A 17,077-nucleotide genomic window follows, 5' to 3' on the forward strand; every position below is an offset into this window, starting at 1 on the left:
GAGGTGAGGAAAAGTGATCATTTCAATGTTCATAAAGCCAGGTGTTCACTCCAGGAGGGATGAACTCCGTCATGCAAACTGCCACAGTCGTAAAGAATCAAGCAGCAAATAATGTGCCACTATGGTTCTTGGTGGAGCTTTGAGCAGTGGCACACCACCTGTTATCCTAGCTCAGAAGCAGGGAGGTAGAAACCATCCCAGACTGTTAGCTTTTAGTTGAAAGGAGTATTCTTTTAGTTTGGTAAACTTCTCAGCTAGCCCTCTCAAATATTAAATATGTGAGTGTACACACCATAGTAAGCTGCCAGAGAAGTCTGCTCTTGAATGGAGACCCTGTCAGCCCAAAATGAGGTTTCTGTCTTCCATAGTGGCTATTCTAATTTTCAGAGTTCTAAATTTAAGCAGACATCGTTGTTTCTCTTCAAAGATGTTGAATTTTAAGTCCATGTCTCGACCTGATGATTTTCTTCCAAATGAATGGAACTGGTTGAATTTTTCTTTGGATGAAAGGCATGATGCTTTTCTCTTGGGGGAAGGGTGGTGAAGACACAGTGTTTGTTGCAACAGGATTTTATAATTAAAATTCCCCACTTTTAGAGGCTTGGTTGTTTTTTTGTGTATTCTAACAATGAGCCATGTCAGCACATCTCATAGCATGCTCATGGGTGGTGAGGAACTTGGATTTGGGGGGTTGCTAATCCTTGGACACTGAACAGTGTTCAACTGTGGTATCACTGACTTAATGGTGTTTTTTCATGATGAGATGGGGTTTTTTTTAAATCCCTTTTTATTTGTCTTCTCTCATTTATGATTTATGGGGCCCTCCATTCTACACAATATATGCAAGGATGGCATTTAATTTCAAGTCAAGATGAAGAAAAATAGACAGGCCACCCATAAAATGTACATCCTTTCTCACTTTCCTGCAGTGCAGAAACTGCCAGACCAGATGCCTTCTGGGTTTCTGCTCTCAGGCTCTTCCAGGCATGATCTACCTGGACACAGGGAAGGCAGACTAATGTGACAAAATTCACCCAGAATCTGTCTGGGTCACTGATGTGGTCTAGATGAATTTAGAATATAAAATAAATATTGTTGAGTTACTGTGCCGTCGATATTCATCCTAGTCTTTCTTCATTTCAGTGATGAAATGTGGGTGTCCATGTGTGTTTTCAGAAGGGAGAAAGGGGAGATTCTTCTTTTCCAGCCACACTGAAATCCTTATGTGCTGGGGAAAAGGGTTTCATCATTCAGGTTTTGTGACTTACAACTCATAAAATACTCCTTTCTCCTAACAGGTTGCTGAATGCAATAAAGCCGGGATTGGTAAAAAAGATCAATAGACTACCGACCCCCATTGCAGGTTTGGTGAGTATATCAAATGGAGGAAAATATTTCAGTGCTGCTCTTTGCACCTTGATATTGACTATGTGATTGAGATAGCAATTATTTTTGTAATTTGAACTCTCCTGGCCTGGTGAACTCAGACAGTGCCTCTGAAATCTGAATGCTCTGTGTAGTCACCTTAAGACCTTTCAGTCTTTTTTTTCCAGAAGTAGGCAGTATTCAAGTGGCAGGGTGTATTTTTAGAGGAAGATGATCTTCTTGGTTATATATCACCTTCCAGTTGTGGCACTAGCTTTAGAAAAACTGGAATGCATGCATTAGAAGCCATCACCACAAGAAAACAGTTTTTGGAAAGGAAGAAAACTGTACTTGTATATTTTGTCTCAATTTCCCTTTCCCCAAAATACCACAGTCTGCAGATAACATTCATTGTGGGACTGTCTAGGGAACTGTTTCATGTTGACTTTAAGGACAGAGCAAAAGTTGGCCATACTCTGTTGTAAGCAAGGAAGACCGCAGAGGATGTGTTGACAGCTCATGGGCTGTCAAGAGCCCTGGGTGCTCAGGGGGTCACCTCAAGTGGTGGCACAGTCCTGTGCTTGCTGTTGGGGCAGAAGGTGGGGGTGTGAGTGGATGTTGGCTCTAACAGGATTAGCCCCATACAAATATGGCTGTATTGATTTTACCTGCAGTTGTAGTTTGGAATAAAAAGGTCCTTGATCATGTGGAAGGTGGCCATCCTTGATTTAGACTCGCCATATATACATGACTCCTTTGTGTTCTGGCACTGGTCACATTTTAGCTTAGTTATGCAAGATTCAGAACATATTACTTATTATGTTGATAGCTGAAGTTAACATTCCTTTGTATAAACAGCATTAAGATGTTTCAGTGTATCAGAAACCATGTTACATTTGCTGTTAAATTGGTTCTGTAATGTTGTTACATAGCCTTTGAGGCTGGGTCTTTCGACCTGTAGATATTTCTTCATGAATACTGCCTGCGTTTAGAATCAAATTTTTGATCCCCACAACCCTTTCTTTAAACATTCCTTGTGTGCCTTTCTTTTGCCTCTAAAATCCATCTAGTTTTATTCCTTTGCACTCCTTCTTGAAAGGAATATTTGATATAAACAACTGCAAAAAGTACCAGTAGTGCAGTTTTCTTTTCCTTGGCTTGCTTTCAGGAAAGACTCAATTTTTGTTATGACTGTTTTAAGAAGATGATATTGAATTACATTGGTTTCTTTCCTTATTCATATGTAAAATCCCAATGGTAAGGTGGTTGTAGTGGGAAGGACATAGAAAAAAGTCATTATGTGTGTGTATTTTTCTCATTCCTTGAGATAAATCTCTCTTGCAAGATGTGTGTCTTCAAAGCATTATGAAAAGCAGTTTTCAGGCTACTAATGATACAGCAGATCTTTTTTGTGTTGTAAAGTCTTTTTATTACCTGTACCTGTGTCCTCTGATTAACTTTAGTAACTACTTCTTTAAATCTTTTCCTAATAAATAATTAGGCTATTTTAAAAGTTCACTGTTTCTGAGTTCTTGTACATTACTAATGGATGTTTTAATCTACTCTTCTGTGAATAAATTGCTCCAAACAAAACAATCTATCAAAATTTCCCCTTGCTTTCCAAGATGTTTGGTTCCATACCTGCTGACTTTTGTTGCCATTTTTAGTTACAGTGGTGTGTAAGTGGCTGTTTTAAGGATTGCATGTGAATTTAAATGATCAAGTGTTCTATCTAGTCTGTTATGTTTATTTATGGTGTATTATTTAAAAGTACAGCCATCAGGGGTATGTTTGAGCAGAGGGTGTATCCTTTCCTTTTCAGTTGTACCATGCCTATGTGTCTGAAAAAAAAATTAAAATATTGACACTATGGTCCAGATGTAGTTATACCTCCTAGGTAGTTGACCATATGTGAGAGACATTCCTTTATTAATTGCCAGTTTTTCTTTATTATCTTAGTTTTGGTTGGCTTGACATACTAAATAGTTACTTCTTTCCAATTACTTCACCCCAGTGAGTGTGATTTCCTCAAGTACAAGTAGAAATACTGTGAAAGCTTCAGTACCTTTTCTGCCTTGCATGAGATATGTGCTTTTAACTCCTAGATACTGCTTGTGCCTAAAAAGGGTAACCTAATTATTGTAACAGAATTAATTTCTTTCCTGTAGCTGATAGAATAAGCATTTATTTCACTGGGAGAGACAATAGGTATGTTTTCTTTTTTACACAGTAGGAGCTAAAACTTATGAGTAATTGGAGAGTATTCAAAGTGCCATTTGTTTCATCTTTAACCTCCGGAGACACAAACAGTCATATACTATGTAGCTCTACAAAATGTCGACTTGAGTCTAATTCTCCAGATGATAGTCTGTTTTTCTTCTTTATTATGGTCAGAACTAAGAAGTGTCCTTTATTGAAGGAAAATAACAGTGAACTTGAAGCCCATATCAGCCACATGCTGAGGTATTCACTTGGGAGTATCATCAGGTGTAAAAATTTTGCCTATATTTCATGTTTGAGTGCCTTCTCACAACATTTCTGTGAAGTATTATGTATAACTTGTCTGTTGACAGACTGAATTCTTCAAACTTTTCCTGGCATTTAAAACTAGATGACTCTGCAGTTACTCTGAAATTCTCACCAATGACTTGCTCATATAGTTTAAGAGGGAATAGTTTATTTGCAGATCTTGTATACCAGAACACCAAACATTTAAATAAAATTTATTGGTTATAGTGCTGTGGTGTTAAGTAAGAACTCAAGGATCTGAACACCACCATACTAAGCACAGGCCATATAAATACACAAAGATGATCTTTGTCTAGTTGCAAGTCTAAGTCAGGATGTGGATTGTATGCAGCATTACATATAGAATTACATATGTTCAGCTTGGCAGGCTTGTTTGTAATTTGCTTTGATCTCCAGAAGTGCCGACTGCTTCTGTTATCACAGCAGAAATGATACATTGCTTTAATGAAAGAAAATGTAGGACCACTGGTTTGGTATTCATGCTTAGAGTATTAAATTTGATGAAATGTTTTCTCATTCTTGTTCAGTATTCATTAATCCTGAAAGCTAATGCTCCCACCAAAAAGCAAATTCACAAAACATTCAAAGAACATGTTAGGCCTAGGTAGGAGTAACAGGCTTTATTAAAATCGTTGTTGCTAGAAGAAATTTTCTCATGTGAGAAATTGATACTGAGCATCTTTTTTTTAAGACTGTCAGCTTTCCAGCATCATCATTTTGTGTATTTAATTGTAGAAGGCTGGAGAAGTATTTTGCCTGAGTTATTAATTAAAAAACCATCTGGAGCTGCAGAAGACTTACAAAGATGTATTAAAGTACAATGAATATAATTAAGTGATTTTTACAAAACCAGCAATTTTTTCAGTAAGTTACTGTTGGTTTCTTTCATTTTGTATGACATTCATAGTGAATACAACTAATTTTTGAGGTTTCTACTATTTGCAATACCTTATTATCTATTCTATAAAGATTTACCAGCATCACCACAGATAAGCTTTGCTCTATAATGCTAACCACTGTATATTGACTTTCTTTTTCCCTTAAAAAAATTCCAGCTTTTGCTTCCTGTCCCTGAATAATGTCACTCTGGGAGAAAAGGAAAGGTTTCTGCCTTATCTTTTGTTTGACAGGGTTTAGGGGAGTTTATAGCATTACTTCAGTTCCTAGAACAATCCCCACAGGAGCTGAGACACTTACTTCAGAGGCTGTGTGAACGATTCTCACATATAATACTAGGAAGTAGTCAAGACAAAGATGGAGAGATGAACTTTAGCTTGGATCTTGGCTCATGTTTCAGCACTACTGAATAAAAATCTGTTTACTGTGGCATCCAGTTTTAAGTTTGTTTATGGTCCTTAACTTTGTGACATATGTATGATTTAGCACTGGAAAAAATAGCTCTGCAGAAGTCACCTGGTTGCATGGTTATTGTACCAAGATGAACAGAACCGTAATGGGCTGCTTGAGAAAGCTTGGTAAGAAAGCAAGGCTGGGGTTTTTACTCTCATTATTTTCCCAGGAAGTTTCTTTTGGCAAAGGACTCTCCGAGAACTTGCTATTACCCTTATTAAGAACAGCTACTGTCTGTTCCAGCTGGTGCTGGTAGTTTGTTCTTATGCTGTAATATTGCACAAATTGTAGATTTGGGGTTTTTCTATCTTATATGTTATTTCAAGGAAAAGTCGTCATTATGTTAGCTTTCAGGGGTTTGTGCTACTAACTAAATTCATCAAACGAGATCTCGTTTCTTCATGCAGGTATGAACCTCAAAATTACAAGACTCAAATAAAGTATAGTGTGTTTCACACAGTTAAAAATAATTAGCAAAGATAGAGAAATACACAGAAATTTAACAGATGCGCATTATTTTTATCACTCTTTTCATTCATACCTCCTTGTTGCTATTTTTTTTCTTAAAAGTTTATCTTCTTGTTTTTTCTTTTAAATTTGTCACTCTCCCTTTAATTCTAGTACTTTCTGGAAAGAGCCTGCTGCTATTGTAATATGTAGATTCATAATATAATTTCTGTTTCCTTGTTTTGCACTACTATTCTCTGCTGAACATACTCGTTTCCCAGCACAATTGTATTCATAAAAAAGTCTTGCTGGGTAAGTTGTGGTACATGTGAAGTAAACAGAAGCAAAATTTCCTGCCTGTCTAAAAACAGTAAGTTCTTGGCACTCACATTCGAAAAGCATTTTTGTGAATGTTGACGGAAAACAAAGTGTCAACAGCATAGCAAAATACAGTGCAAACATTCTGCCATGTTTTCTGTGGATCTTCCTTGCTAAATAGTAATTGGTTTCTCTACATCTCTTGTGCCTGCTTTCAGTTCCGAAATCTGAATGTTTGACTAGTGCAATATTTAGGGTCTGGCCAGTGGTTCAGAGCAGCACTGTGTGCTTTGGCTCATCACATACTGTAATATATAAGGAATCTCTTCACTAAAGCAAGAGTATCCTTAAAAAAAAAATTAATGGTTATTATTGTAACCTTGTGTGCTTTGTGTTGTTTGGGTTTTTTACTCCCCTAGCTTTCTAGACTGCCTTCAAATTGATTTTTCATTTAGGTTTTCCTGCCTATTTGTTTGGGTGTCACCCGAACTGGACAGAGTTACCTTATAAAATTCCTGTTTAATGAATTTAGTGGTATGTTGTATTAATAAACATTTCTAAGTTGCACAAAGAATATAAAAGCAAACTCACAGGTGTTTCTTAACCACACTGTTTGTAAACAGTCTGTGTGGAACAATCTGCAGTGAAGCTGTAGTTAATTCATTGCAGAAGAGGAAAACAGCCATCAGTTCAAATTTGGCAGGAAGCACAGAGAAAGCGGTATTGGGGGCAAAATGAGATGCAAACAAATAAAACCTAAAACTTTATATGGAAATTCAGCTGTTTTTCTTTTTTAAACTGAATTGAAGGTTTTTGTTGCTTCTAATTAACCATAGAAATGCTGTCCAGAAAGCACTGCTTTCCTGCCATTTAAACTAGTAATACAAATGCAAAATACAATGCTGGCATCTCATTTAGTATTTTAGTGATTGAAATGGGTGTGCTTACTCTGGTGTGTTAGGTTTGGTTCCAAAACTGTGAAACATTTGATGCTGGAAACTAATCATTGATCTGACAGCAAATGTGCTGGAGACGTATTCCACTGCTGCACTTGGGTTTAGCCTGTGTTGCCTTCCAAGCCTGTAAGGCTTCCAAGTTGTACTATAATCTGATGTATGCATGCAAGAGGGGCTGAAATAATAGGAAATTAATAAAAGGCATGAACTATAGAAAAATGAACCAACAAAACAAGGGGATGTAAATGACCCCACCTTATTTATTTGCTTGTGATGGTCTGAGCTTCATTTAGCTGTAATACACACTCTCAGAGATGTGAGTTCAGCCAACTCCTATTAGTCTTCATGTTTACCATCTGTATGGCTCATAAGTTGTCCCTAACATCCATGAGCAATCACTTCTTTCCTCAGCTACCAGCTGCATTGTTGTGTTTATGATGGCTGGAGGTGAAACCTGAAGGGAAGAACCATGTTTGTTTCCAAACTGCCCGTTTGATCCCTCAGCGATTTTTGTGTGCTTCCTGCACCATTGGCCCCAGCCAGAACTCAGCGAGGACTTTGGCAGACCAACCTCACTGCTGGCCCTAAAGTCCCTTCTTCTTGATGCTTCCTTGGCTGGAATGCTTACAGCGCACTCAATAAGCTAAACTGTTTGTTGGCTGGGACCACTCCTTGTCATGCTAAGGATACTGTCCTTTTCTGCCAGTGTCCAGGAGTTTGTCCCTTGTTGTAAGCTGAAGTCTCTCATTTAGTGCCCCGCGTGCCCTGAACAATTTCCTTGTTGGGTCAGAACAGCCCCAGCCAAGATGGGTAAATGTTTGCAGGGCACATGTGAAGGATGGCTGTGATCCATGGCTCCTGTGCATGTATGCAAACTTTGTCATGTTGTTGAGACCTCTTCCCAAACTAGACTGGTTAGGATTCAAAGGTGTGCAGCATTTTCACAGTCAGCTTAAGCTGTGCCCTGAGCCTGCTGACATGTGCTGCTGAGAATGTCAGGACTCGGTTTGGCCAAATGCTAATAATACATGTAAGCTCTTTGTGGCAAGGATCATCTGCTAGTCTGTTTTTGTCTAACACCTCACCCCATGAGTCCTGCTCCATGGCCAGGACTCCTAAACAGTATTTTAATACAAATAATAAATAACAGTTACAAAAATATCACAAGCATTCCTGTGTCATTCACAGTCTCATTTTAGACTGGCCTCCCAACAACTGTGAATTTAATCAGTCGGTTTATAATTAGCTTTATTCATATTGAATAATTTAGAATGTTAATATGCAAATTTGGAGGCAAGGGGAACCTTTTCTGTGTTAAAACCAATAGAGGATGGTCAATGCAGAGGATATCTGTTTCTGAATGTTTTTTTGCTGTATGATGACCCATTTTTCTTGCCCAGCCTTAGCATACTTTAGAAAAAAGTGTTTGATTAAAAACAAAGAGTCTACCTGTTTAGGGCTGTCAAGTGACTTCTCAAAGATGTTATTTATAAAATATTGTAATGATTGTTTGCTTTTTATTTTTTTGCATACAAAGTTTAATAAACTGAAGGGTTCCAGGGATAACATTTGAAAACAGCAAAAAGAAAAGCATTGCTACTGCTGAAGCAATAATGCTAGGCAGCTGAAGTGTAAACTTGCCCTTATCATGGCATTAACCTTTAATATAAATGACAGAGTCTTTCCTTGGGTTGTGGAGGGCAGCTGGCTTCCAGGAGGAGCTCATTTTTTACCCATGAAAAATGTAGGTTGCCCACTGGAATAATTGTTAGATTTGCTTTCAGATGCTAGAGTCCTTCTGCAAGGTCAGCCGTAACTTGCATTACATTGGTTTAATGACACTGAGTTGAGTGAGTATTTCAGAAATTGCAAACTTTTGAAGAATAATCTCTAAGTATCTGTAAGTATAAAAAAATAATAGTTTAAGAAACAAAATGCCATTTGCCACATAGCTTAAATTTGCACTTAATGAAGGATCAGTGTCTTCCTTCAGCTGCTGTGCTAGAAACAAAGAGCCTCCTGAGCAATGATTTATACTCTTCAAAACAAATCCCACTGTTGAAGCTTGTGACTTCTCTTAATAGTTGGGCAAATACCACGTGCTCTGGAGACGTGTACCATCTTCAGGAGTTTTCAGTGAAGGAGTTGGATGCCCTGAGTCTGTGAATGTGTCGCCTGTGTCCCGTGGGATGTGGCACTGTTGCAGTTGTATCCAGGCATCTGCAATTTTTGTGTATCTTCTGTTGCAAAATTGATTAGTTTGCAATGAGGATATAAAAAGAAGCACTGAGCTGGTATACTGCCAGCGTTTAGGCCAACACAAATAAAATATGCAGAGCTACAACTATCCATGTCTTGAAGCTAAGTATCAGCTTTTGTCCTTAGCAAACCTGATGTTACGGTTGCTTTCAGCTAGCCTGAATTTGGCTTTCCCACAAATGACAGCACTGGCCCTCATACTAGCTGGAGTGGGCAACTGATCTGGCTAAAAAGTTCCCTTCATCTTACAGCATGAACAGAAATGCAGGCAGGAGGGAAGGAGGAGGCTCACCAAAAAGAGGCGTCATTCCATCAGTTTAAAATAGTTCTGAAACTGCAGCTACAGAGTTTAAACTTAGATGCACTCCTTAAGGTATTGGCGAAAAGCAAGGGACACAGGAACCCGGGAAAGTCTCAACCTTAAAGCCTTGGTTTAAAGGTTGTCTGTGTTTAAAATTATACTTAGTAGTATTCTCACTCCCTAATTCTGGAAAGCTTCTCACAGGTTGGAGTCTGTAGGTCTGCACTATAAATACCATCTCTGATCCCCAACTGTCTTTTTCAGTGACATGTAGCCTCTGCTGCAGGGAACAGCTAGATCAATGTTGATAACCAGGTAACCGCAGCACTGGAAGTGTGAAAAGGGAGCTTCCCAAAAGCTCTTAACATGAGAAGTCCTTGGGTGGCAAGCAGGAAGAGTTTTCACAGTGTGGTCAGACCAACAGATTGGCCACCTCAAAATGGTCCAGGGAAGCTCAAGCTTCCTTGACCTTCTCTTGTGAAAAGAGAGCAAGCAACAATCTGTTGTGACCCCGGCCCTTGGGCTGAAGATGGTGGCAGAAGAATGCTGTCTCTAATCCCCTCCCTGGCTGCAAATCAACTCAGTGAAGTCTGTTGCAGTTAATGTCTACTAGCAACTGTTCACACTGTTTCTATGCTGAAAACCTTTCCGGGCACTCTTAAATGGATTTATTTTAGGTGATGTGCATGTTGCTAGCAGGAGCCTACGTGCTGAATGCAGATGATGGAACATGTCTCGCTCCAAAGATCACATTGCAGTTGTTTCCCTGACTTAAAGGAAACAAGCAAAAAGGCAAACTAATGGAAAACTGGTGCCTTAAAGATCCGTGTACAGTGATTTCTTTAGTTTAAAAGCACAGTAAAATTCTGTAGTCTGGTGCTGTGGTCAAGAGTTCATAGAGGCTGAAATACCTGACACTGAATTCTCCTTGTCTCTGCATTCCTCAGTGCTCCTGGATTAAAGCCACTTGCTTCCTGTTTGGCATGGTACTTTCCAATTGTAATGCATTTCCTCTTAAATGTCCAGAGGTCTAATGATACTATTGTAAACCTGTTAAAATTAATGCTGCAGAGGAAACAGCTTAGTTAATTCCTTGTGGAAAATACAGTGATAGGCTGAACTATCTGACTGAGGGACATCAAAACCATTAACTATTAACGTTTTGAAGGCTGAAAAACCTTGTGCTATCATGTGAAAATCTGCTCCACAGCTTAGTAGGAGAATTGCACATTCATTTGTGGACAAGCAATATAACTAATGGTCTAGAAAATTAATATTGCAATACAGAGGCAATCCTCAGCTCTTCGGAGTGGTGTCCTTCTGTTAAAGTCCTCACTATTGCCATGTATTTGTTTGTGTCTGCCTCCTCATCTTCATGTGGGAAGCACCATTACTTAGATGGCGAATGTCTGTTTTTCTTTGGGGCAATAGTGCACACTGATTTATTACTGCATGATGTGTGAAAGGGAGTTTTCTTTTCAGCCTTTTCAATAAGGGGAGAGCATTGAACTTGCTAAATGTGTGTATGCATCCAAGTGTGTACTGAGTTCAGCTCAGCTTTTTTCAGTCCATTCTGTTGTGCTATTCCATTACCTCGGCTTTTGTGCTTTGAATTGTAGTAGTTCTCATGCACAATTTAGAACCAAACGTGTTACCCCATAAGGCCAATGGTAAACATGATGCTTTCCCCCCTTCCCCTTTCTTTTCATTTTAGTCATAGTGTTGGTATTATTTGGTCTCCTTTTACTGCTAGAGAGATATTACTTGACTTAATATGTTGCAAAGTTGTATTGGTGTGTTGGGAGGCATGTTGGACTGAGTGCCAGATTGCGACTCTCACCCTTGCACCTGTTGTAGAGCAACAAATTTCAGGCCTTAAACTGATAGGCTGGGCTGCTGATGCTCTTGCTGCTTGCCTTTTATAACTGTTGGGTTGGTTGGGTGCTGCGTAGCTTGGTTGCACAGCCAACAAATCCTATGGGTGTTACCACGTGTTCCTGGATATTTCTCATACCTTTTCTTAATGAAAGCTGCCTCGTTGCTGTTGTCCTTTAATACCATTTCTAGTTTGGTTGGAAAGAGGCTTGCTGGTTTTTCCAAAACCAATCCTAACTTTACCACTCCTGCCTAGCAACAGCATTAGGTAATGCCTGCTGTTGGCTAAATTACCTGAGTTGTCAGTAGGTCCTTGCACTGTCCTCTCTGCAGTCAAGCCCTGATATAATGCAATTATAGAGGTTCCTGTGAAACTGCTTGGTGAGTGCCTTCAGGGGGAAGCTGCAGGCCTGACTTGCTGGTGATGGGCACAAGAAGATGCAGCACAATAGCCACAACTGTAAAAGCTGAGGTGTCAGTGGGACATAGGCTTACCGTGCAGGCAGCACCCAGTCTTTGGCTAACTACAGGAGGGATCCAAGGTCATTTTGGCAACTAAGAGAGCTGAACTGTGAAGCAGGTCTGTTTCCTTGGCCAGCAGTGCATGGATCAGGAATGCTGGTCAGTGGTTTTTTGGTTTTAACCTTCCTGTCCTTCCTATCTCCTCCTGTCCCTCAGCCCACAGCAGTGACTAGGACCATGCTATAAGTGCTCTCTGCCTCTCAAGCCTGGTTTTCAGACCAAAGCTGGCAGACCTGCTAGATAAGAAGTGTGACGTTTATGTATTAATTTCTGGAGTTACAGGGATCAGCCACAAAGTATTAGCACCACTATACAGTATGTCCTCTGTTATTTAAAAGGGAGGAGAGTGGATAGCTTCAGTTATTTGAGGTTTCAAGTAATCCAGGGCAATTTTCAGTGTAATTAATACATGTCAGGAATTTGACCCTTGTGGGGATAACACAAAGTTCTAGATAACTGAGGTGATACTGTAAACAAGTTGTGAAAATTGTGCCAGAAGACTGTCTGCACAGGTGAGTAGCACCAGCTAATAAAATCTCCCAGCTTTTGATCTAGAAAAATATTTCATGCAACTTTCACTTGACATATGCAGAAGCAGAAAAAACCCCTTTATTTTTGTACAATTCCTGGATGTTTTCTTTCATTAAGTTTCTCCTGTTACCCCTAAGGAGGTCAGATAGTAGTTGCTTCTCAAACTATAGCAACTGCATGAGAAGGAAAACTTGAAATGTTCTGAGAGTGCCACATGGACCAAACACATATACACTGTTCTACTGTACTGCTTGTTTCTCTTAAAAAAAAATACAAGCAGATTTTAAAAAATTAATTTTTAAAATTAAAATTATTACTACTACAGGCTTGATACTATATATTGGAAACAATGTATTTTCTGATATTTCAGGAAACAAATTATGAACAAATGCAGGAATCGCATCAGTCATTGGCAAAACTAGTTGCAAACTGATAAATAAAACAGAATGGTTCCCATGGAGTGCTGTCAGAGCTCTTCCAAAAGCCTCTAAAGAAGTAAAGAGAAATAAGTACATAAATAAATGTTGTGGGCCAAAAGAACACATAAAATTTGTAACTATAGTCAGTGTTTAGTGACAGACTTACATAAAAACGTAACATGGCATAAAGATTGTCTCAGGAGGCTTGGTTTTGTTTTGCTCTGTATTTTTTGAGAAGTCAGGCTAGATTGATCTTCCCCCTTAGTGTACATGCCTGTATTTTATTTTTACACTGCTGAATAGTGACTGGATGGAATCTGATATGTCAGTGGGCTAGAATTTTAGACAAGGAAGAAGCAAATAATTACATCCTCTTGGATAACTGCTGCAGTCCTGCAACAGTTTGAGTAAGCAAGGTATTAGCAGAATTGTTTTAGAATGGGTGATGCTTTATCTTCAGCAATATTGCACCAGTTTTTCCTTATTCTTCATTCTGTCTGAAACAACCCAAAGGGCAGAATTCAATCCAATAGTATGATTAGTTTGAAGGGAGTTTAGGAGCTGGATCTTCAGACATGCCTGGGCTCCATTTCTGTGCATCTCAGATCTTTGAATGATACAGTCAGCACTGACCAAAATCCGTTTTCCTGCCAAGTATCAACTTGCTGATATGAATCTCCTCTTCCGTGTTATGCTATATGGCACCTCAAGTCTCTGCCTTCAGGAGTTTGTAATTAAGAAACAACACATAGATGCAGTTAAAGGGACAGAGAGAAACAAGGTATTTGTCAGCACGTGTTATCAGCAAACTCGGTACCTATCTGCCGTTGGCATTTCAAAGGCACAACTAACACAGAATTTTGGGGAGGATGATGGAATAGTTCTAATGAAATTTAGAGGAGGCTACTCATAAGCATGAGGACTGTGCGTGAGAAAATCCAAAATCTGCTGAGAGTCAGCACCCACAGTATTAGACTAAGTTGGCTAGTTCCCAGGGGCGTTTGAGACCTTAAATGCTCTTTAGTCCTTACCCTCTGGTTGATCAGAGATTTATCTCTTGCTTTTTAAATACTATTACCCAATCTCTTGAGCCACCCAATCCTGATTAAAATTTACTTTCTAAAATATGATCCTGGAGAACTGAAACTTCTTGAATTCCAGACCTTTACATATTTTCTTAAGAACTAAGAGTTCTTGGTGATCTCACACTTGCATCAAAAATTCTTGCAGATAGTTTATCTTCCCAAGAGTAGTTCAGCTTGCTTATTCTTTTTCATTTGGCTGAAATTTGATGAGCAATACTAGAAATCCAGCACTTAAACCTTAATACAAACTGTTATGTAAGCAAATTACACACCAAGAACTTCAAAGATTGTGGTCAGTATTCTCCATCACAGCTTCCAATATAATTTATTCTCTTTTTAAAGCAGCATAGAAATATTCTTGTCTTGTATAACTTTGCAAGTTAGAGAAAAAAAAAAAGCCAGACTGAGGATGGGAAGTAAATAAGAGGAAAAACAGTCAACTACTCTATTCAGGATAATGGAAGGTGGAGTTTAGGATATGCCAGAGAATGCAGAACCCTGGATAACCTCTGTGGTGTGGGTGTGGCAACTGACTGAACAGCCTACTTGGGTTTGACATCTCTCACCCTTGCTCAGGACAGCCACATCCGCTCTTGCAGAAGAGCGGCTTTATGCCAGTGCCTTTCCCATTTGGGGGCAAATGGCCCAAAGGCATGAGATCAGCTTAGCAGTCCAGCACAGCACGGTCTCTGCAGTCACAGGCATGCTGAAGCCCCTGTGCAGCTCTGGGCTGGTCTGGCATGTACACAAAGGGCATGCAGGGCATCTGTGACCAGGGTCTGGTGCCTCCTGGGTGGGTGGGCTCCTGTGCTGCAGTTTGGGCAGTGTTCCTGCATCACCTACAGTGGTTGCATAGCTCTGTAGCCCCTGTATTTGGATGGGGCTACATCTGTTGACCTTATAAACCCCAAGTAGCTCTTAGTGTCTCCAGATTTAAGGGTCGATTGGCTTCAGCACAGTGCTGAGCGTCAGCTGGGTCAGTGCACTCAAGCAAGGCAGTCCTGTGTCTGATGAATGTATTCCCCAGTTGCTAGGAAGGGCAGTGTAGAGGTGCTTGCCAAAGCCAGTAAGTCCTGCCAGCCTTGAGCTGATTTGGGGTAGCCATGTGTAACTTTTGCATTCTCCAGAAATCTGCGCCTATGGGAGTGGTTTGGAGACGTGAGCTGGCTGGGGACTGGGACTCTGCAGTGCTTTAAATCAGCTAATTTGCTGGGAGCTTCTTATTGGTGCTGGAGCTTGGCCTAATAATCTTGCCGGACGCCACTGGTTCTGCTATCTAGATATACCTCTCTCTGATCAACTCTGAGCCCTGCCTCTTTGCTGAGGAAAGGAAAGAATCATATTTAAATTTAGCATTTTTCTTTTCTACAGTCTCATTAGCTAAGTTTTTTACTAAGTTTTTTTATGTGGCTTTAAATTGAAACAGTTTTCGGAAGTATCAGGTGAGGAGTTGGAAGCTTGTTATTTGATGGTACATGAACATCTCTGCTGGCCTTATTTTTGACTGTTGTGAGCAGGAGCCACTGGTTATGCCTAGGTAAGCTGAACTATAAGCATGGTTGGCTCTTTTCCTCTAACAAACAAAAGTTTATCTTAAGTCTGGCAAGGACAGAAGGTAGGGTATTAACTGAAGTTTTAAGAATAAATTATCAGTGATAGCTGATTTTTTTTCCTTTTCTGTTCCCTTCACCAACAAATAAGACAAGCTATTTCTGCCATCTTCACTGCTTAGCTCCTGTTTCTAAAGACCTGGTGTGATCCATGTGATGAACTCATCTTCCTCCCCTTGTTGCTTTGTGTATTCTGAGAGGAGAGAGGGTGTTGTGGTAGTACACCTCTAATATGTTGAAGAAAACTGGACAACAGGGATATCAGTCCTGTAGGAGGAGAGATCCTTTCTTGTCCTCTGTTCTGCTGTCCAGAGGAACCAGACCCAAGACATTGCAAAAGAGCTGGGAAAAAGCTTTGCAACAGGAATGTACCATATTAAAGAAGTGTTCTGTTCTTTCTCCCTTGCTTTAATCATTGATTTTATTCAATTAATTTAAGGAAATTCTGCTTCTTAAATATAGTGTATTATTGTCCTATGCTTTATTCCTTCTGAAAGCTTAGTCTTCACAACTGCAAATTACACTAGTATCAAGATGTAATCCACGAATCCTGATGTCTAAATGGCTCTTCAGAGGCATGCTTGCATGACCAGTATAGACTTGATGAAGAGTAGAAATTTAAGTAATTTAAGTAAGCTATTCTGTGTAGTCAATCTAGGTTTGCAGCTACAATAGCTTCAGGAATAGTCATGCTGTTTCTTGAATTATATCTAGAGACTGATGGTTGAAAAGGAATGGAAAAGAAATCTCTGCCAGACTATTGGGTAGCTCATCTTGCCATGAATATATGCCATAAAAAACCCCACCAAAGCTGGAGATATTCAAGATCACTGACAATTATGGCCATGCCGTCTAGACACCTAATGTATGTTTTCAAATCTGGGAAAGAAACAACAGATACATGGATATAGTATTGGGGTATTCAATAATTCAAGCTGTTATACTTTATGTGGTCAAAATCACAAATGGGCACTGATTTACTTAGCATATTTTTGCACAGATAATTTGATTGTCTCTAAAATTCACTTGCAGAAAGTTGAAAATTATTCATTTTCTTCCCCTTCCTTTTCCTCACCAGAGTAGTTCTAGACTCCTAAATATGAAAGCTTTCAATTTATTTTTAGTGAAAGTAAAAACAATAAGGTAGGTTTTTCATGGGGAATGTGCTGGAACTTCATTCAGTAGAAATAGCCAATTAAAAAAAAAAAGGTGGTTTTTGGACTTGAACAACTTCTTTTAGAAGTGTTTTCAAGGAGACCCCAACCTGTGCATTAAAGAAGTCCAGTATGTTTTATGTAATGTTGGCATGAAAATGCAAAGTTGTGAGTGGGGGGAAAATGTATGTCAGGTATCATGTAACAGCAGCAAAAAGATTTCTGATGTTTATCAAACCTTGAACAGCACAGATTATTAAAACATATTCCTTGGAAATAAAGAGTAGATGTTTAGTTTGAAAGGAGAAGTGGAATTTGTTGCTTTTTTTTGCAAAGGTCACAAACTGAGCAGGAAT

General features: G+C 39.3%; 1 protein-coding gene across 5 annotated transcripts in view; it reads left to right on the forward strand.

The window, feature by feature from the left end:
* Nucleotides 1–17,077, forward strand: part of LIMCH1 (LIM and calponin homology domains 1) — a 110,726-nt gene that overhangs the window by 9,954 nt on the left and 83,695 nt on the right. For all 5 annotated transcript variants that reach the window (XM_017744491.1, XM_017744494.1, XM_017744493.1 and 2 more), the window contains exon 2: nt 1,299–1,368. The gene's annotated coding sequence lies outside the window, so the exon portion shown is untranslated. The remainder of the gene's footprint in view (nt 1–1,298; nt 1,369–17,077) is intronic.

Source organism: Corvus brachyrhynchos, unplaced genomic scaffold (assembly GCF_000691975.1).
Source record: "Corvus brachyrhynchos isolate BGI_N302 unplaced genomic scaffold, ASM69197v1 scaffold17, whole genome shotgun sequence".
NCBI classification, from domain to species: Eukaryota; Metazoa; Chordata; class Aves; order Passeriformes; family Corvidae; genus Corvus; species Corvus brachyrhynchos.